The sequence below is a fragment of the Tupaia chinensis genome, unplaced genomic scaffold (assembly GCF_000334495.1).
Source record: "Tupaia chinensis unplaced genomic scaffold, TupChi_1.0 Scaffold000341_1, whole genome shotgun sequence".
Lineage (NCBI taxonomy): Eukaryota > Metazoa > Chordata > Mammalia > Scandentia > Tupaiidae > Tupaia > Tupaia belangeri.
This window is the reverse complement of record NW_006159835.1, coordinates 301,827-322,814: the sequence shown is the minus strand read 5'-3', so window position 1 is coordinate 322,814 and position 20,988 is coordinate 301,827. Positions and strand designations below refer to the sequence as shown.

The 20,988-nt window shown below is 43.6% G+C and overlaps 1 protein-coding gene across 1 annotated transcript in view; it reads right to left on the bottom strand.

Moving 5' to 3' along the window:
• Nucleotides 1-20,988, bottom strand: part of SERTAD2 (SERTA domain containing 2) — a 126,797-nt gene that overhangs the window by 23,486 nt on the left and 82,323 nt on the right. The window lies entirely within an intron of this gene.

Genomic DNA, 20,988 nt, shown 5'->3' with positions numbered 1-20,988 from the left:
GCCCTTTATTTTCTCTTAAGGCCAGGCTTAAAGGTGCGGGGGGGAAACACTTCGGCCGGACGACCTCGGCTACGATCCATACCGCCCGCCCCTCCGACACACACGCACGCACACACACACACACACACACACACACACACACGCTCTAGGAAATACTCTGGCAAATGACGAGGCTGCTGGTGACAAAGGCGGCGGCGAGTGCGGCGCGCGCACAGCCCGCTGAGTCTCGCGACCGCAAATATGACAAGCATCTGAGCTATTCAGCAACTTGAGGCCGGTCAGCAAGGCGGGAAGGGTCCCTGCGGGGGGCTAAGGGCAAAGATCCGACCTCGAGGCTCAGCGTCCAAGCTGCCCGCGGGGTTCTTGAAGCAGGCGTCCAATGCAGGACACTCCGCCGACACCCCAGTCTCGGGACGCACGACTGGCCCGCAGAGATGTTCGAATGGCAGGACCCTGGCTCCAGCTGGAGCCCGGGACAGTCAACGTCCCTAGCGCGCGGTGGCCCCAGCCCAGCCCTCGACAAGTCAGCAGTACTTTCGGAGCTGGGCAAAACCGCTGCATCCTTCGTGGCAGGCTGAGCCCAGGTGCAGACCCCGCACCCGGCTTGGAGACACAGGGGGTTCAACGACGCCGCCCTCTGTCCCCAAATTTCAGGTCGATGGTCTTTTCCCTCCCCTTAAGAGAGCTCATGATTTGAATTACTAACATTTAGCAGGGAAATTTACACCAGTTATGGAAGGGCGTGTGCGTGCCTAAATGGTGCAAATTTAAGAGCACTAGGAAAAGAGGCCAGAAAGACAGCTAGACTGGAAAATTGATTATTAAAAAAATTGCATGCGTGTTCAGTGTAAAGTTGTTATAATAATTCAGACACCTTAAAATTTTGGCTGCCACCCCAATCAATATCATTTCAGATCACTTTGGCATTTAATGGTCCACTCTACTAGTTGTATTTAAGGATAATAAAGCTTTAAGACCTAACATAAAGGTGATTATAAGTCGTTAACATCAAGACAAATTTAGACCTATTCAAACTGTTCTGTAATGATTTGTTATCAATCAAATTGATGATCTCATCGAAATTAAACTTGGGCTAAAACGTTGTGGAGGAGACAATGTTTCTTGTTTTATCTCTTAAGTCGAATGAAGAAAGGTTTTTTTCTGGCCCTATAGTATAATTAAAATCTTATACATATTTTTTAAAAGTATAACCAATGCCAAAAGCTAATAATTTGTAGACATCTTCAGAAAGTTTCGTTATAATAGCCTTCAAAATCAGGTAGCAGTGCTCAGTGGCCCTCCACAGGTCTTGCTCAGCTCGGCCTGGGTGCCCCAACAGGCAAACATTTTGCTAGGAAATCAAGATATTTTTCATTTCCAGAGTTCTGCATTTTAGAGCCACTAACTACGAACCGTTTCCTAAACACCCACTCACGTATACTTTCAGTGCTCACTTTAAGGAATAGAAATAATAATAGAAATAGAAGCTGCACAATAATCTCTTCCTGTGATATGCTTACAGCAGAGGCCAGAGGCATTCGTTCTGTTGAACTGAGGATGAATTTATACAGTTATTCATAAAGTGAAGTTAGCAGAAAGTTAGACTTCTGGAATTTTTTTCTTCTTCTAGTTTTTGCTATAGGATCCATGAGCTCACCAGAAAGAGACAGAGTGAGAGGGAAAATGAGAAATATCCCCCCAATACACCCGGAAGGAGGACCATGTTGTATTCCCTTCTCCCCCATTCTTCTCTTGGGATTTTGGGCATACACATGTGCCCAGCGTATTTTTTCCAAGGCACCAGGTCTGGGACTCTAACTATGCTCTTGGCTACATGGGAGACACCAGCTGCCCTAACCACTACACCACCTGGTTGTCTCAGACTTGCAGAATTTTTGTGACATTTGCTATTTTCTAGCAAATGGATTGCTGAGTGGATTATACCTGTACAAAAGAAAAGACTAAAACAAAAATGGGAATTGTGTCTGCAGAGTAGACACACGGTTTTGCTAAAGTCCATATTCTGTGTATGCTCAGTAGAAGTTTGAATTCTTAGGACACTAGCCTGAGTTTTGGAGCGAGATGGTTCCCATCTCTTTATACTTTCGAAGCTTGTAACACCTTATTAACGCATATGTTACATACGACTCCTACTACCCCCACTTTTAGAATCTGGCATCTTTGACCAAGAAGTCTGAGTGAGAAGTGGCAGCTTCAACAGCTGCCTATGTGGTCCAGCACCAGGTGGTTAACTCCCCCCTCCCCCCAACCCCCAGGCTGAGTCACACACAGGCCATGGCAACAATCCCTGCCCAGCCTTGGAAATCCAAGTCTAAGAGGACAAGAAAAGGCCCTCCCTGCACTTTTGAAGTCAACTCCCTTCAGTATGCAATGGCATGATTTGTAAAAAAAAAAAAGAGTCTCATTTATTCCTAGCAAATGAACAAGGAGTACTTAGTGAGCATCTAAGTTTGGTTTTCACTATTTGGGACATTAAAAAGCCCATTTAAAATAATTCTACTCTCAGGGCCTCATCCAGCATTTAGAGTTTCTCTCCTCTCAATTTCATATAACATAATCTCGGAACACTTATAAGAAATGAGGCCAGTCATCCACATTTAACTATCAGGAACATATCTGTTTTGGGAGAAAAGAAACATTCTTTTTATAAGTACAGAACTATGATGGAAAATTCAGTAAATGCTCATGAGTTTAATTTCAAAGAGGTATTTTCTCAGGATCACTTTGTGTTTCTGGGTACTAGTTACACGCTGCTGCTTCTCTTTTGAAAGTTTCCAGGCCCCCACATCTTACAGACAGCATGTTACTACACTAACTGAAGGCTACTTTTAGCACTTAATTAGCATGCACCAAAGAAATAAGGGACAGGCCCAGCTGCAGAGGTGAAGGTGGGAGGGTGCTGCTACACAGTGCTGGGACCATGTGGAAGGCCCCAGATTCAAGTCCCAGGTAGACGTGAACACACTGGACATTCGCATGGGTGAGTTCATGAACCTGGCTGGCTGAAAGGCTGGGGAACGGGTGGAGGCCGTGTCAAAGGTGCCCACCCAGAAGTAAACAAATAAACAAACTTCAAAACAGAAGAAGGACAAACTGAATATAAAGAAATTGAGAAGCAAAGATCTTAAAATGGGTATTTGTTTATTTATTTTTAGCAAGAGATCTTTGCTATAGGGCTCATGCACTCACCAGAGAGACAGAAAGCAAGAAATCATCCCCCAGGGGAATGGCCATGCGGCAATCCTTTCTGGATTTCCCTCTCCGGATTTTTGGGTGGGCACGCACACACATGTGCCTGTTGTGAGTTACAAGCTGCCGGGTCTGGGACTTGAACAGTGGTCCACCAATGTAACCACTATGCCATCTGCTGGTCCCTTAAAATGGGTCTTAAACCTAATTTTTCTTCTTGTTTTTATGAGAGACATGGTGAAAGAGAACAAGAGAGAGTGAAAGATAGGTATATATTTTTAAAAGTTTACCCATCTAGTTCATGAGTGAGAAAGAAAAAGAATGTGGGACAGCCAGAGATACAGCATCCCCAACAGCATCCCAACACTGCAATCCACCTCAGCTTCGGCCAACTCAGATTACAGGTGCAGGCGTGCCCTGTGCACTCAGGGAGGCCTCTGGCTGTGAACTAGGGTCTACCTCACAGATCATGCATTCTACCTACGTGCCACCATCCAACTCCAGGGTAGGTATTTTGGACAAGGCTTCACTATGCAGACCCTCCTGCCCAGCCTAATTAGCTGGGGTTACAGATGTGTGCCACTGTGCCCAGCATACTCAGGTTGGCCCGGGAACTGAACCCAAACCTCTCACATGGCTTCCAGCTTCCCAAGTGGTGGTACTATTTGTGCATCATGGTGGCCGGGCCTTAATTTTTCTTTTGCCTTTATTATATTTTCTTTCAGGTTCTGCCTGAAATACTACTGATAATCATCCACCTATGTTACATACAAATATTGGTTTTGCTGTTAAAAATATAATAAACACTTCAGGGCCAACCCTATAGTCTGCCCAGAGGAAGCCCCATCCCACATGGCTGACCAGGGTTTGAGTCCTGACCTGAGCAGCTTAAGAAACATGTCCGGGATACTGACGGGTGGAGAGAAACATCGCATCAAGACCAGCCCTTCTAGGGGGCTGCTTTTTCTCTCTCCTGCATGTGTACATGTTCTCTGGCACAGAAAAAATAAATAAACGATAATAAACATTTCAGTTATTAAACAAATTGTACAGAGCCAGCTGGGCTAATTAATCTTTTCATGGACAATACAGAGCTCCTCACTGTGGACATCTCATTCACAGAAAATTGAAAACTTAGACTAAATCTTCACAATAAAGTTCCGGACATCACATTGCCTAACTGGTTTTCAAGGAGTTCATAAAGGATAGGGTGATGTGGAAAACTACCCACACGGAGATGGCACAGCCAAGTTCAGGACTCTTCAGCCAGCAGCAATTTAAAACTTCACTCTCCCCAAAGAGCAAGTTAACTCATCTATTTCTACAAACTTTTCTCCATCTCTTCTTCCACCTACTTTTTGCCAGGCTTTGTTCTGCACCTTTCCAAAGTTAAAATTCAGGTAAGTGGAATTACAACTCCAGTGAAGAGCTCCTTCTACAAAGCCTCCCAATGCTCTGCAATGCCTACCCCTTCCATATCAAGGGCACTTTCATTCAAACCACAGTCAGCCTTGCGGAATCTGGATCTCTTAATGGTTAGCCTACAAAGCTGGCCTATTTTCTGGCTCTTTTTTTTTTTTTTTTTTAAGAGATTCGTGCCATAGGGTGCATGCGCTAGCCAGATAGACAGAGAGACAGAAAGTGAGAAATCATCCTCTGGGTGGGGTTTGCCACACCATAATCTCTTCTCCATTCTCCTCTTAGGATTTTGGGCACGTGCACACATGTACCCAAAGTGAGTTTAAGCTGCCTGGTTTGGGATTTGAAGGAAGAAAGGCTGAAGGGCTTATACCAATTCTGTAAACTCAAGGCGTCAGTCTTTCCTGCTAAAATTTTCCTCTCATCGCCTTTGCACTAAGGTGTGTGTGTGTGTGTGTGTACCCATAAAAATAACTGTGCACATGCACTGTTCAAGCATATTTTAGAAACTTGTAATTAGGGAGATCACTGAGTTATATACTAGTGTAACTACAATTGCTTTTTAGCATTTTTGAAATAGGTCATTTGAGTTTAATACAGTTAAAAGGACTAATGGCACATGAATGAGGTACTGTTGTGAAGAGTTCATCTATACACCTTCGCTATTTGGAAAAGAACCTTACAAATAAATACAATATCATTGACATAATTCCACCAGTCTACGCTCTTTCATGAAGATATTTCTCTTCCTACTTACTTTAAGAAATAAGTCGGGGCCACCAGGTGGTGTGGTGGTTAAGGGCACTGGACTCCCACATGGCCAACCACAGTTCAAGTCCCAGACCTGGTGGCTTGCTTTCTCACTTTCCCTCTCTCTTTCTCTTCTTCTCTTTTTCTCTCACTCTGTTCCTCTCTGGTGAAAGAAAGAAAGAAAAAGAAAGAAAGAAAGAAAGAAAGAAAGAAAGAAAGAAAGAAAGAAAGAAAGAAAGAGTTAAATAAAATGATTCTTTAAAAAAATAAATGTCTTGGGACCCAGCAGTTACTGTAATGGCTATGTCGCTGGACTCCCACGTAGTCAACCGCGGTTCGCGTTCCGGACCCGGTGGCTTAAAACTCACGCTGGGCGTGTGTGCGTGCATGCCCAAGATCCAGAGAGGAGAATGGAGGAGAAGGGATTGCGGCATGTCCATCCCCCCGGGGGGGTGATTTCTCGCTTTCTGTCTCTCTGTCTCTCTCTGTCTGTCTGGTGAGCGCACGCGCCCTATAGCAAATACCTCTCCAAAAAATAAAAATAAAATAAAAATATAAATGTCTCAAGTAAGTTGTATTTAAAAGCGCAAAAGCATTTGATATTTATGGTTAAAAAAAAACCCATAAGACTGGAGAAAAATGGAATACAGCTTAGGTCATAAACTTTGAAATAAGTTAAAAAATTAAAAAAAAAATATTTGTCTATCTAGATTTTCAAGTAATTACCTTAATGGTTCAAATGATCTTTTATAACTGTCACTGTTGTGCCCTCTTGGTCATGGAATACAAAAGTATGCCATTAGAGGCCAGCTCCATAGCCTAGTAGTTAATGGAGCCGAATCTCACATGACTGACTGTGGTTCAAATCCTGACTCTGGAAGCTTGGAAAATATTCTTGGAAAATATGCATGCGTGTACATGTATGCCCAGAATCCTGACAGGATGAAGAAATGAAGGAGGGAGTGTGGCGTAACCATGCCCCACTGGGGTGTAACCATGCCCCACTGGAGTGTGTCTTCTCCCCGCCCCCTTCTTTCTCTCACACCCTCTTGAAATAAAAAAAGAAAAGACAACAATCAAACATGTTATGAATACTATCAATCAATATAAACTTTAAGGAAAAGTTGGGAAAATGGTCAGGAAAGTATTTTTTTTCAAAAGTATGACTCTAATGCCAGATGTTTTTTATGTTTCCCAGTCAAGCAAATGTATGTAACTAGCCAGACTTAATGCCACTGTCTGTTATACATATTCTCATATCTATTGTAAAAACTAGGATTATAACTAGGATTATGGACACTTAAACCATCTGTGAGTAGAGGACTTTTAAGAGAAGTTGTGGTGATTTCTGAAATCTAAATAATATATACCTAAGTCATTTTTTGAAGTTCTAGTCATAAAAATTCTTCTTTGAGAACTAAAAAAAAAAAACAAAAACAAGAAAGAAAACTACATTTTTATATGTATAAATGCCCGGGAAATGCCTCTAAGTTCAGGCTCTAAGGTGTCATTAGAAAACAAACATGTGGGGACCAGCAGATGGCATAATGGTTATATCACTGGACTCCCACATAGTAGACCACGGTTTGAGACTCAGACCTGGTGGCTTCAAACTCATACCAGGCATGTCCAAGATTCTAAGAGGAGAATGGAGGAGAAGGAATTGTAGCATGGCCATCACCCTGGGAGGATTTCTCACTTCTGTCTCTGTCTCTCTGTCTCTCTGGGGAGTGTACATGCCCTGTAGCAAAAATCTCTCTTAAAAACAAAGAAAAAAAAAAAAAGAAAGAAAGTAAACATGATAAGATTTCAATGTAAATACAATACATAACTAAAAATTAATCAGCTCTTTACCACTTGGAATTTTGATTAGTTTTCTGGAAGAGATAACAATAAGACAGTGTAGACTTGATTTTTTCTTTTAGTCAAGAGTGTAGAATTGCCTTTTATTCTGTTAGCAGAATAAACAAGACTTTTTCAAAATTATCCAACTATCCAATCATGCTAGTCCTTTGCTTTAAATTGAAAAAAAAATGTCCTATTTGAAATTTTCAAATTTGTGTACTAAAAATTTCAGGAATGCGCAGAGTGAAGGAGAAAAAAACTAAAATAAGTAGCTCAGATAAACTAGGTACACTTGTATAACCAATCAACTGTTTTTCTAAACATGCTCTACATTTTGAATAAAAGAGTTCATCTTGCTAAGTAATCTTTGTTTCAAAACCTTTCTAGAAATCTTACCGAGGTTGTCTGAAACTCCTTAAAAGGCCAATTATCAGAGAAACTGGCTTTAAAGAGAAAATAATAGTATGAATAATCTATATGCAACTTCCCTTTTTTAAAAACAGAAGTTGAATCTGTAAAACCAAATTTAGAAAGGAGAGTGGATGGCAGCAAACACCCCAAGATCATCATGGACAGCATCAACACCCACTGCCCTGCTGCCACAAGCAAATGCACGCTCACAGTCTTGAATCTGCTCAGACAATGCATGGATTTCATTGTCCCTAAAGATGATTAATGAAAAAAAAGAAAAAAGAAAAAGGAAAAGTCACATACATCTGAGAGAGTCTCAAATCAAGTAAAAAAACTCACTTCAAATATGCCAGAGTCCCCGACTCTGGCTTCAGCAATTCACTCCTTCCAGGGCAGCACAACCAGTGTGGGGGCTGCAGGACAGCAGCTTTGGTGGGACTAATACTGGAACTGCCAACACCATTTACAGTTCTCTTCAACTTCATTTACGAAATGAAAGCCCACACTGAAAAAGGTAGACATTTGTTCTTTACTTTTTTTTTTTTTTTTTTTTTAGCTTTTGCTATAGGGTACCTGTACTCATTGGAGGGGGTGTGTGTGACAAAGCACCCCTCAGGGGGAATGGCCACACCTCAATCCCTTCTCCTACATTCTCTTCTCAGGATTTTGGGCAAGTATGCACACATACCCGGCATGTTTTTCAAGCCTCCGGGTCTGTGACTCAAACCGCACAGTTGGTCATGTGAGAACCAACCACCTTAACCACCATACCACTGGTTAGCCCAAAGGTAAGAAAAAAAAAAATTTAAATTAATTAGATACTATAGATAAATTAAATTTTAAATTAAATAGATACTAATTTTCTACTCATTCTGATTTGTTACTTCTTTGAAACTGTTAGACAACATGATTTTCACTTTAATGATAAAAGTTAATAGCTATGTGAGAATGATTTTAGAATTACTATATTCACATGACAGCCAAAAAAAGAAAAGTAAGAAAATAAATACTTTCCCGAAGTTTATTAGATGGAAAGATGAAAATTAATGGGGAGTCATACCATCTTATGTGCAAGAATACTTAGGTACATAAATGCCCATTCTCCCTCAAACTCATTCATCTATAATGGAAAAATTCAGTAGTAATAAGTCTGACGAACAGAACGAGGAAGGTGACCTATCAGATAGCAAAGCTTATGATAAAGCTCTAGGCATTAAAACAGAGTGGTGTTGGCATTCGGATGGGTACAGATCCAGAGGAGAGAACTGCGAGGGCAGAAGGAGACCCGCTCGTGTGCACGTGTGACACAGACAAAGGCGAGATTGCGTATCAGTGGGGAGACGGTGGACTAGCCAGTGAGTGGTGCTGGGTCACCCCGTTATTTGCATAAATAATAAAATTAGGTACCTGATATGTACCAAAAATACATTTTGAGTGGAGTAAAATCTAAATCTAAAGTCAAAACTTCACCTTTTAGGAGCGAATAGAGGAAAATACGTTTATGGCCTATTCTGTTTGTCTCCTGAGATTCATTCTCTACTTGCTCTGCTTTGCTCTGTGTTTTACCATGTAGACTTCTAGGGATGGCTCCCTCCAAGCTCCTTTGTCAACTAGCTTCCATCTGGATTCAGCCAAAGAAGGCACTGGGAGATCAGGGGGTCAGAAGGGAGAGACTGGGACACTTCTTCCAGCTCCTTCCTGCTTTGCATTCCTTTCTGGTCGGCAGGTATTCCTCCTGACCCTCACAACCACAAGCGTCTGCCAGGCTGCCCCTGCTCCAACTCCCACTAAATTCAAGCAATACCACTGTTACCTTTAGGCAGAAGGACAGTAACAGCTCCCCATCGGAGCTGACCTTCCATGCCTCCATGTGACTTTCGTCACACCTCTGTAAAAAGTCCCTTCATAGGGCCAGCAAGCAGCATAGTGATTAAGGCACTGGGCTCCCACAAGGCTGACTGCAATGTGAGTCCTGGGCCTGGTGGTTTGAAAATCAAACCAGGCACATGTATACCCAAAATCCCAGGAGGAGAATGGAGAAGAGGTTGTGGCATAGTCATCACCTTTGAGGGGTGATTTCTCACTTTCCCTCTCACTGTCTCTCACATACACAACTCCACCCAGCAAGTGCACATGCCCGATGACAAAAATCTTTAAAAAAAAAAGTCCCTTCATAAGTCTCTTCAGTTGAATCATTTGAGTGCAATTCTGTTTCCTGCAGAGATTCTATTAAGAAACAAGACACCCAATGTACAAACCATAAAAAAAGATCAATAATTTTGATTACATTAAAAATTAAAGATCTATAAAACATCTATTTAACAAAATATACTATAAACAAGTTAAAGGCAAGCTAAAGACTGTCAAATGATGTATGTGACTCAGACTCAACAAAAGATTAGTATTCAGAATTAAATACTAAAAGAACTTCTCTGAGTCAATTTTTAAACGTGTGAAAAGATAATCAACCTCATTAGTAGTAAGAAAAATGCAAATTATAAAGAGATATTTCATAGCTATCAAACTGACAAAAACTAAAGTGTGACATTACCAAATATTGATGCAAATGTAGGTAACAACGGAACTCTCACTAACCGTTGCTGGGTATGTGAGTTGGTGTAACCACCCTGGAGATACCTTGGCATAATCTAGTAAAGTTGGAGATGCACACACCTGTCCACATACATGCAGTCTCTAAACTAAGGCTGCAAGAGAAAACGATTCATCTGACTACTTCGTCAGCTCTCTGAAGGACAGTGTAAAGTTAAAGCCAGTGGTATCCTGGCCAGTGTTTAACACCTGGTTGGGGGGCTGCAGAAAGTAGTTCTTATTTGTAACATCTCCCAATTTTTGTGTGGATGCCCATGCCATGACTGACTTCAAGCCCTTCCAATTGAACACAAGGATTAGAAAGAGATTTCTACAACTGTCCTTAGGAGCTGCTATCACCCCACCCCTTGAACCATTCTAGACTTTTAGGGCAGAAGGCAAATTATCACCCAGAATGGATATTTTAGGGCATTCATTAGGGCTTAATTCTCTGGAAGAATTCTGTACGAGAAGAGCTAAGTCTCTTGTTCCCCGTGGAATAGAAGAATGTTTGCAGTAGCACTGCTTGTAATAGTGACATACTGGAAACAATCTTGAGGTTCAAGAGAATAAATTGATACATTTGGAGACCCTAGTGTTAAGAACTAAAAGTAACATATAGCAACATGATCAAACCCTAAAACACAACTGCAGAGTTAAATAAAGCAAACTGTGAATCTATACAATTTAGGGCCAGCCAGTGGCATAGTGGTTAAGGCACTAGATCCCACATGGCTATCCCTGTAGTTGGGGTTCCAGACCCAGCAGCTTGACAAACACGCTGGGTGCCTGTGTGTTCTCACTTTGGTGAGTGTTCTCACTGGGTGTGTTCTCACTTTCCCTCTGTGTCTCTCCTGTGAATGTATGTGCCCTTTGACAAGATCAAATATATATATATACAATATAATAAATATCATTTATATAAAATGTTTTAAAACATGCAAAAACACTTGTGTGTATTGTTTATAAATACATAGGGAAGCAATGATAGAAAATATATTAGAGATGAAAAACATTTGGGAAAATGGGTCCCCATGGTAAAGGGAGGTGGATAATGGAATCAATAAGACGCATAAGTGGCTTTTATTTTATCTAGGATGTCTAGTTACTTTTTTAAAACAATCATCCAGGGGCCAGCAGGTAGCTTGGTGGTTAAAGGTGCTGGCCTCCCACATGGCCGACCACGGTTAGAGTCCCACACATGGCAGCTTAATTTCTCACTTTCTCTCTGTCTCTCTGTCTCTCTCTCTGTCCCTCCCTGGTCAAATTAAAATAAGTAAATAAATAAATAAATAAAGGTAAATAAAATAATTTAAAAAATTAAAATCCAAAGAAAATATGTTCTAATAAAGAATTTAAATGTATTATTTTAAAATGTATTAGGTTCAAGGAATTTGCTTTTCTTTTTTTATATGGTTGCCCTCAAATAGAACTTTATAAGGTATTTGTCCCACAATTTCTAGTATCTGTTAAATATTGGACAACATTTGTATCTCACACATTGATTTATTCCCCATGATTTCAGTAATAAAAAAATCACTCTCATTCATTTTAATATATTATCTTTCTTCCTTCTTTCTCTTTATTAATAGTAGACTGTAGAGCCCAACGGTAATGCTAACATAACCTAAAATTCTTAATAGAAAGCCCAGTTGATAATACAAATGCAAAGAAATAACTGGTATAAAGTTTGTGTTTCAGGAATATTTCTTGCCTTCCAGGCTAACTTCTGTCTCTGCTAGAACTGATAACAGTTTCCTCACAAAATATGGAAGACCGCGTGTCACTTCCTTAAAATTACAGAGAACTCACTTAGCATTTAAAAGGCAATTTAAAACAAAACAAAACACAATGGAAACACGCTTTCCTCATGGAAAAAGCCCTTTCGCTTAGCGTTCCGGCGGCGTGACTGCTACAGCAAGTGCACTTGCTTCTGTCCTATTGCCTGTGTCCCTGAGGATCCCGGCCTTCGGAATGTGATGCGGTCTCAAGACAGGCATGGTGGGACCCGGTGAGAGATCGCCTTGCAACAAGCCCGTGTTAAGCACACACTTTGCTGTGAGCTAGCAGGCATTCTGAAGCTAGGTGGTTCTAAATAAAGAACTCTAGTCAACAACAGGAAATAACTCCCACAGAAAAAAGGGGCAGAATACAAACTCTCACCAACTCTTGTACACAGTTCACAACGGCCTTTTGTTCCGCACACATTAAGCCTGAAATCTCTACTCCTCGGAGCACGCTGGGGCCCCCGCAGAGTGCGTACACATTTCTTTTCCTCTCGCTGGGGTCCTGGCCTTCTTCCCTCTCAGGAAGTTACCCTTACAACCCCCTTCTTACGGTGACAGGGCAGATCGGAAAATGGAACAGTGTCCAGTTTAACATTTTTTTTTTTTTCTTAATGGAGCATCTCAAGAAAAAAACAATTGATTATTGGTTTAGAACTCACCTTTTTTTTCCTCCCGCCCCATGGGCCACTGCTGGGGCCTGGAGTCCCTGTGCCGCCGCCTGGTGCCCTCCGCATGCCTAGAACTCACTTTTCTACCACGTACATATGATGTCATGAAACACACACAAGAGGGCTTCAGAGAGTTGTGGAGATGAAATTAAACTATAAGTTTATTCTGCTCCAAACTTTTTTCTAAATCCATGTATAGTTCTTCTCAATATGCATATGAACTTTCTGAAGACCACTCATTTATGTTCTAAAGGGGTATTGTTCACCTAGAGCTCTGTTTCTTTCTTTTTTTTTTGGAGAGGTTTTTGCTATAGAGCGCGTGCGCTCACCAGACAGACAGAGAGAGACATAGCGACAGAAAGCGAGAAATCACCCCCCAGGGGGGATGGCCAGGCTGCAATCCCTTCTCCATTCTCCTCTCGGGATCTTCAGCACGCACCTACACGCACCCGGCCTGAGTTTAAGCCACCGGTCCGGGACTCAGACTGCGGTCGACTACGTGAGAGTCCAGCGACATAGCCATTACGCTAACTGCTGGTCCCAAGCTCTGTTTCTAAATCTATCAACAAGGACGCGGCATGGTAACCCATCGGTCCAGACGGACTGTCACTTCATCAGTGCTATTCCATTTCACTAAGCCAGTGCAACTACAAGACATGCTGATATTCTCCTCAAAGGATCCCATCTTGAGTCTTTAACAAAAGGAGGAGGGGCTGACAGGGGCGTGGTGGTTAGGGTAGCTGGATCCACATGGCCAATTGAGCAGTTCAAGTTCTGAACCTGGCAGCTTAAAAAACACTTCCGGCACGTGTGTGTGCATGCCAGAAATCCTAAAAGGGGCGAGAGATGGGAGAGACGAAAGAGAAGGAGTTGTGCCTGGCCTTTTCCCCACGGGGGCATGCTTCTTACTTTCTCTCTCTCTGATGAGTGCACACACCCTCTGGCAAAACTGAAAGGAAGGAAGAAGGGAGGGAGGGAGGGACAGAGGAAGGGAGGGAGGAAGGATAGAAGGAAGGGAGGGAAGGAGAGAAGAAGGAAAGAAGGGAGTTAAAAAACGAGGTGGGGGACCAGCAGGCAGCCTGGTGGTTAAGGTGCTGGACACTCGCACATGGCTGACCACGGTTAGAGTCCCAGACCTGGCAGCTTGCTTTCTCACTTTCCCTCTCTCTCTTTCTCTCTCTGGTCAAATTAAAATAAAATGAATGAATAAGTAAAAATTAAAACAATTCTTTAAAAATAAAAAGAGGTGGAAAAAAAATCTACATTTCTTTTTTTTTTTTTTTCTTTTTGAGAGGTTTTTGCTATAGGGCATGTGCACTTGCCAGAAAGAGAGAGACAGAGAGACAGAAAGTGAGAAATCACCCCTGCCTGGGGGGGCGGGGGATGGCCACACCGCAGTCCCTTCTCCTCCATTCTCCTCTCGGGATCTTGGGCACGCACGCACACACACCTGGTGTGAGTTTAAGCCACTGGGTCCGGGACTCAAACCATGGTTGACTACGTGGGAGTCCAGCCACATAGCCATGACACCCAAATCTACATTTCAAGGTAACCAAATAAAAAGACATCTGGATTGTGGCTTTCTTTTGTTGTTCTTCTTTTTTTAAAATTATCTTAGTTTCAATTTTTTTACTAGATTAGTAAATTTTTTGTCCATTGAACTGACATTTGTTTTATTAAAAAAATTATTTTATTTGTTTGTTTGCTTGTTCATTTTTTTAAACATTTGACTAGAAAGGGACAGAGGGAGAGAGAGAGAGAGGGAAAGTGAGAAAGCAAGCCATCAGGTCTGGGACCAGAACCGCAGTCGGGCACATAGGAGTCCAGCACCCTTGCCCACCGCGCTACCTGCCAGCCCGTTCTTCTTTTTCCCCCCTTTTAAAATTTGCCAGATGGTGTATGTGCTCACCAGAGAAAAGCAGTGAGACAGAGAGGAAGAGAGGGAGAGAGTATCTGTATTTTAATCCCTTCTCCACTTCTCCTGTTCGGGAGTTTGGACGTACACGTACGCGTGCCCGGTATGTTCCTCAGGCTGCCAGGCCCAGGACTGAGTGGAGTTGGCCATGTAAGATCTGGTTTCCTTAACCCCCAGGCCACGGAGCTAAGCTCTGAATGGGGTTTTCAAAGTCAAAGCAATGCCTCCTGGACAAACTGGTAGCACTGAACTACAGCACAGTGCCGGGACCCCCGACCAGGGAATGGGGCTGAGCAGAATATAGCTCAAACATGACTGCGGAATGGTATGTCTTCCCTTTCCTGCACGCTTAGCCTTGCCCTCTCCAGCGGCTCCTTCCGGCAGTCAGCATAACAGACTTGATGTGCTCTGTCTTCACCTTTAAAACGAGAAGCACCCCTGCCCTGCTTCAGTGCTGAGGAGTGCTGGGGGCTGTTCTTGCCTTTAGCCTTCACGGCGTGAGTCTCTCCTGCTTTCTCTACCCTCTTCAGGGCCACCGTCCCGGCTGCCCCAGAAAGGGCAGCGGTGCCCCCAGAAGCCATGACCAATGGACGCCTCTCGGTGTCTCAGATTACTCAGCCTCTCTGACGCATTTGATTCCTGCCCACCCCCGACTGCTTGTTTCCTTCAGGCTGAACCACGGTCTCCTGGTCCTCTCTCTGGCTCTCTTCCCCTGTCAACTTGTAGTTTCAGACTTAAAAATACATCATCTCTGGCTGCAGTCTGGGGCCAGAGAGGGGTGTGATAAGAATGGGGGGTGGGGCAGAGGAGTGAGATGGGGATGGTTGGTAAGGATAACAGAATCTTCAGGAAAATTTGGAGACAGGAGTGTGTAGAAAACAACTTCTCAGTTGATAGTCACTATGCAAATATGACTAACCCCTATGGTTTTTGTCTTTGCCGCCTTTTTCTCTTCTTCTCATCCTATAAATTCTTCTAGGCAGCCTTACCTGCTCTTGGGGTGCCTACATGATAATCGTCCACAAGTCAGTAACCACATTCCAGACCTTTCTCTCTGACGTTCACTTCTGAACGTTTTACATAGGAAGACCACACATCCCAGTTCACCAAGGTCATTTCTAGTTTATGCGTGTTATTCTAGCATACGTATCAATAGCATCCTGTCTCAGTCTCAACAATAACAGAATACACACACAGCCTCCCATTTACATCCGCTGTCTATCAGCCATCATCTCCAACTCACCGCACACCTAAACTTGTCCTAAGCACATCCTCGTTAAATCTGCCCTGTCTCCTTAATTCCTAAACATGGTTAAGGCACATTCACCTGGTGTCTGAGTTGGAAATCTAACATTCTAAATATCTTCCCTTTCTCTTACCCCCACATTCATCTAGACACCTAGTCCCATTAATTTTCTCTCTTGAATTTTATTATTATTATTATTATTATTTTTAGAGAGAGATTTTTGCCATAGAGTGCATGCGCTCACCAGAGAGAGAGAAAGCAAGAAATCACCCCCCAGGGGGATGGCCACACTGCAATCCCTTCTCCTCCATTCTCCTCTCGGGAGCTTGAACATGCACACACACATGCCCAGTATGAGTTTAAGCTGCTGGATCTGGGAGTCAAACCATGGGAGTCCAGCAACATAGCCATTAAGCCAACTGCTGGTTGTGATCACTTAGTATCTTCCATGCCTCCCACCCCTGCCCTAGTCAAGACTCCTAATAATCTTTCACTTTGATTATTGGAACAGTCTATCTCCCTATTTCCTTAAATATTGCCCTCTAATCCATCCACAGTACCTACTGTGTGCTAGGCAGCATGATAGGAACTACAACAGAAATACAAAATGAATAAGAGTGCCCCCACCGAGTTCACAGGGAGGTTAACTTGCCATTGGGTTACCTGGTGCCAGAGACATGTGCAGGGTGACAATGGATATGCCCACGTGGCCGTACAGTCTGACCAGAGTGGAAGTAGGCTGGGAGGTGGAGGCAGAACTTAGGCTAACAGGAGTTAGTCGAAGTCGCTAGTGAAGGTCATTGAAAGCAGATGGGGCAGCACGAGCAAAGGCAGGGAGGTGAGAAATAACACAGGGCACGGGTGTAGACATGAAGTGTACATTCCAGACAGGGAGGAGCAAAAGAAGATGAGACTTTGGCTGTGATGGATCTATGAAGGCCTTGGGGGCCACATTAGAGAGCGTGGCCTTTTCATTCTGAAGGCTGCGAGCAGTCATTAAAAGATTTTCCATGGGTGAGTGGCATGATCCGATTTTCATTTCAGGAAGTTAATGCCTCATCTATTCCTGAACTTGACAGAATGAGCCTAAGATTTATTTAGGATAACCAACAAATGAAAAAAGTAACACAAAATTTCGAAGAAGATATTAAAGCATATTAAAAAGTTATAATAAATAAGAGTTTGGTCTGGCAAAAGGAAAATTTAAATGAAACGGAATTGAAAACTCGAAACAGATCCTAGTATAAAGGCTTAGTATATACTAAACAAAGACGATGTTCTTGTTAGTGGGGAAAGGAAGGCGTATGCGATGGCTTATTAAATTTTTTTGTATGATGGTTTGTACATGTGCACATGAATTTTCATTCATGAAAGAGACAGAGAGAGAGAGAAAGTACCCTCTGCAGGGTCTTATCAGGCCATGACCCCCTTTCCCCAGCTCCCAGCTTCTCAGGATTCAGGGTGCCTACATGTGTGTCCATCATGTTTTCAGGCCATCCTGAGGATCTGAACCCATGGCTGGCATGTGGCTTCCAGTATTGCAGGGCATGTTGGGTGGGACAAATTGGCCAGTTTACTAAATATTTAGGAAGACACAATAGGCATCAGAGTATTGCCTCATACAATATGATAAAACACTAGAGATTAGCAAGAAAATAACATTGAAAGGGACCAGCAGTTAGCGTAATGGCTATGTCGCTGGACTCCCATGTAGTCGATGCGGTTCGCATCCCGGACCCAGTGGTTTAAAACTCACGCCGGGCGCGTGTGCGTGCGTGCCCAAGATTCCGAGAGGAGAACGGAGGAGAAGGGATTGCGGCGTGACCATCCCCCCTGGGGGGTGATTTCTCGCTTTCGGTCTCTCTGTCTCTCTGTCTGTCTGGTGAGCGCATGCACCCTACAGCAAAAACCTCTCCAAAATAATAATAAGAAGAAGAAGAAGAAGAAGAAAGAAAGAAAATAACATTGAAAAAAATAGTAGAACTAAAAGAAAATGACCAACTAATAACTGATCTTACAAGTTGATAGGACCTTTCCAAGCATAAAGCAAAAAAAGAATCATAAAGATACAACTGACTAAATTTTTTAAAAAGCTAGAATATACAGCAAAAAACATCCTAAGTAAAATTAAATGAGAAATGACAAACTAGGAAAACTATTTAGAACACGGATAACAAAGACTTAGTAACCTTACAACCCAAAGGGATCTTAGGAATCAATTAGAAACATAACAATGCAAAATTAGAAAACATTGAAACTAAATTAGAAAAATGGACAAAGGACACAGGCTTATGACTATAAAGGGAAGAAATACATGAAAAAGCACATACAAATTCCAGTAGTCAAAGTAATACTTATTTAAAAGAAGTATAATTCTCATACACCACGCTGGGTAAAGTTGTGTTCGAACTGGAAACAGATGCAGCCGTGCTGCGGCACAGAGAAGGCCAGTGCCCGGGGTGCTCAAAGCCAGGTGGGAGGCCCCAGTGCCCCGCCAGCCTGAGCCTCCGGGTGTGCTAATCTGGTCTGACTGGAAGGCTGAGACAGGACAACCTCAACACAGCAAGACCCTGTCAAATATACCTATCTCTGTCTCTCTCCCTCTCTGTCTCTCACTCTATCTCACCATCTCATAAAAGAAACAAAACAAAACTGGTAACAACCTTAGGATACAGCAGGTGGGATTGTCTAGAATGATGGGAGTATAAATTGATGCAGTCTTGGGAAGGACAGGGTTTTGGTCATGCGGATCAAGAACCTTTTAAAAATACCCATTTCCTGGAAGTGTGTGGCCATTTCGTTTCTAGAGATTGATCCCGTAGAACTGCTCAGAGCTATACATGTAGAATTCTCTCAGTCAACAGGCATCTCTTGGATGCCTATCGTATGCCGGGTCCTCGGAGCTGCGAATTGGAATGCAGAGAAAACACGACAACTCCTCATGGATCTTAGATTCTAGTGAGAGGAAAGAGGGAAACTAGAGCAAAATAGTAAAATTATATGATATATTTAAAACTTGGTGCCATGGAAAAAAGGAGGGGAAGTATGTGCCTGGAGGCGTGTATGTGGGGTGGGATGAGATTTTAAACAGGAGGTTAACAGCAGGCTTGCTAAGAAGACGGCATGTGAGTAAAGACCCGAAGAAGGTAAGGCTGCAACCCAAGTGGTTCCCTGACAGGAGCCTTCATGGGGAGGGGGAGCAGCAAGTGCAGCCAGGTCCATGGGGAGCATGCCAGTGGGCTCCGGGAAGTCAGTACTGAGGAGAGGAGTGAGGGGGGAGTGTGGAGGGAGGGGTGGGAAGCGAGGAGGGGGCCCTGCAAGCCAATGCCATGCCTGGCTCTTACCTAGGGTCACATGGGAAGTAACTAGTGCAATCTCCTGGACCTCTAGTTGTGTCCTTAATAAGGCACCCAGTGAACCTATGAAAGCCACGGTCAGGTCATGCCATGCCTCTCTCAAAATCCTCCTGAAGATGAAATAAGATACTTTTTTTTTTCAAGGTGAGAGGAGTCACAGGTGGGACATGAGGTAATTTTAAAAAGGTACAAGGATCTGGCACTACATGGCTGTCTTGGAAGAGGGAGACGAAAGCTAGATGAGAGGTCACCGTTTTCTCAGGGTGCACGGGTTTCCCAGGGGGAGGAGGAGGAAAAGGTCAGGGTAATCTCTCGAGATACTACCAAGGTTTCTGGCTGTCCAGCCTCCTGTGAGCCTCCTGTGCAGCTGTCGGCGGCCAGGGCGTGCAGTCTGGCTAACTGGGCGTAGGGGGAGGTCTGCTGGGAGCCCTGGGAGCCCAATGTTATCTTTCCTTTCTGATAAGAAGTGAGGGACACACAGGCTCGTAGGGAGAGCTCATTCCCGCTCCTGGCTGCAGGAGGATGTGATCAAGGCTAAGGACAGGAGCCCAACACACTGAGGGGAGGGGAGGCAGAGGGCAGGCGGGCACAAGTCTTTGATGGCTGCAACTGGGACCACCCACCTCTGCACATCTGGGAGAGACAATAAAGGGCCGCTAGTTATGTCTGTTACACTGAAAATGTGGGCCATGGGCCACAAGTCGCTGGGTCACCTGGAGCCAGTTTAAACACAGGTCCCTGGATGCCACCTGCTCTACTAGCGACTGTCCTCTGTGGGAGGGGCTGTGAATCCCCACTGTCTACTTCCCCGTTGTACTGACTCCCCACTGCTGCTCTAACACATACCATAAATGCGGTGGCTTAAAATGACACACTTCTACACTTCTGGAGGTCAGAAGTCTAAAATCAGGTTGTTGACAGGGCTGCATTCCTTCTGCAGGCTTCAAGGAAGAATTTCTTTCCTGGTGTTTTCCAGTTTCGAGGGGCTGCCTGCATTCCTTGACTTATGGGCCTTCCTGCAACTTCAAAGCACATCATTCCAACCTCTGCTTCGGTCACCCATCTCCTCCTTCAGCCTTTGACATTCCCTCTGCATTTTATAAGGTCACTTAGGATTACCTGGAGACCAACCTGGTAACCCAGGATAATCTTCCCACCTCAAGAACCTGAACTTACTCCAACCTTGCAAAGTCCGTTTGACCATGTGAAGTAGTATGGGGCAGAGTTTGTTCTGACCACCAGGTCACCGGATTATGGAGCCACTGAAAACCAGGGGTACAAGCCACTGTTGGCTTTTCAGTAACCGACAGGGGAAAGTATCTTAACAAACCACTTACTGATCACAGAACTGAACCCAGTGGTTCTCGGTGAGAGTGGGAAATGGAAGGCTGGATTAAAAAGGTCTGGGAAAGCTAAGCATATTACAGTTGTTTGGAATTATTTTCTAAAACAGACGTGCTGGGTCCTGCCCACGAAATTGGGGTATCTAGGTCCAAGCGCCAGGTATGCACAGGTGAACAACCTCCCGGGGACCCAGCTGCAAGTCCTGGCTAAGATCCACTTAATCATCTCCAACAACACCGCAGTCTCCTTATTTGAAAAATATAAAAATAACGTCTGTCCTGCCTGTCTCTTCATGATCACATGGATCGAGGCAGGCAATACTTGTGGAAGCATATGATGCTGAGTGAAGATATAGAATGACCCCCTGGTAATGAGAGGAAACTGATGTAGGCTGTAATGGCGCTTTAGGGCAAAACAATGCCTCTAGACAGACTTCAATTACTCGGAA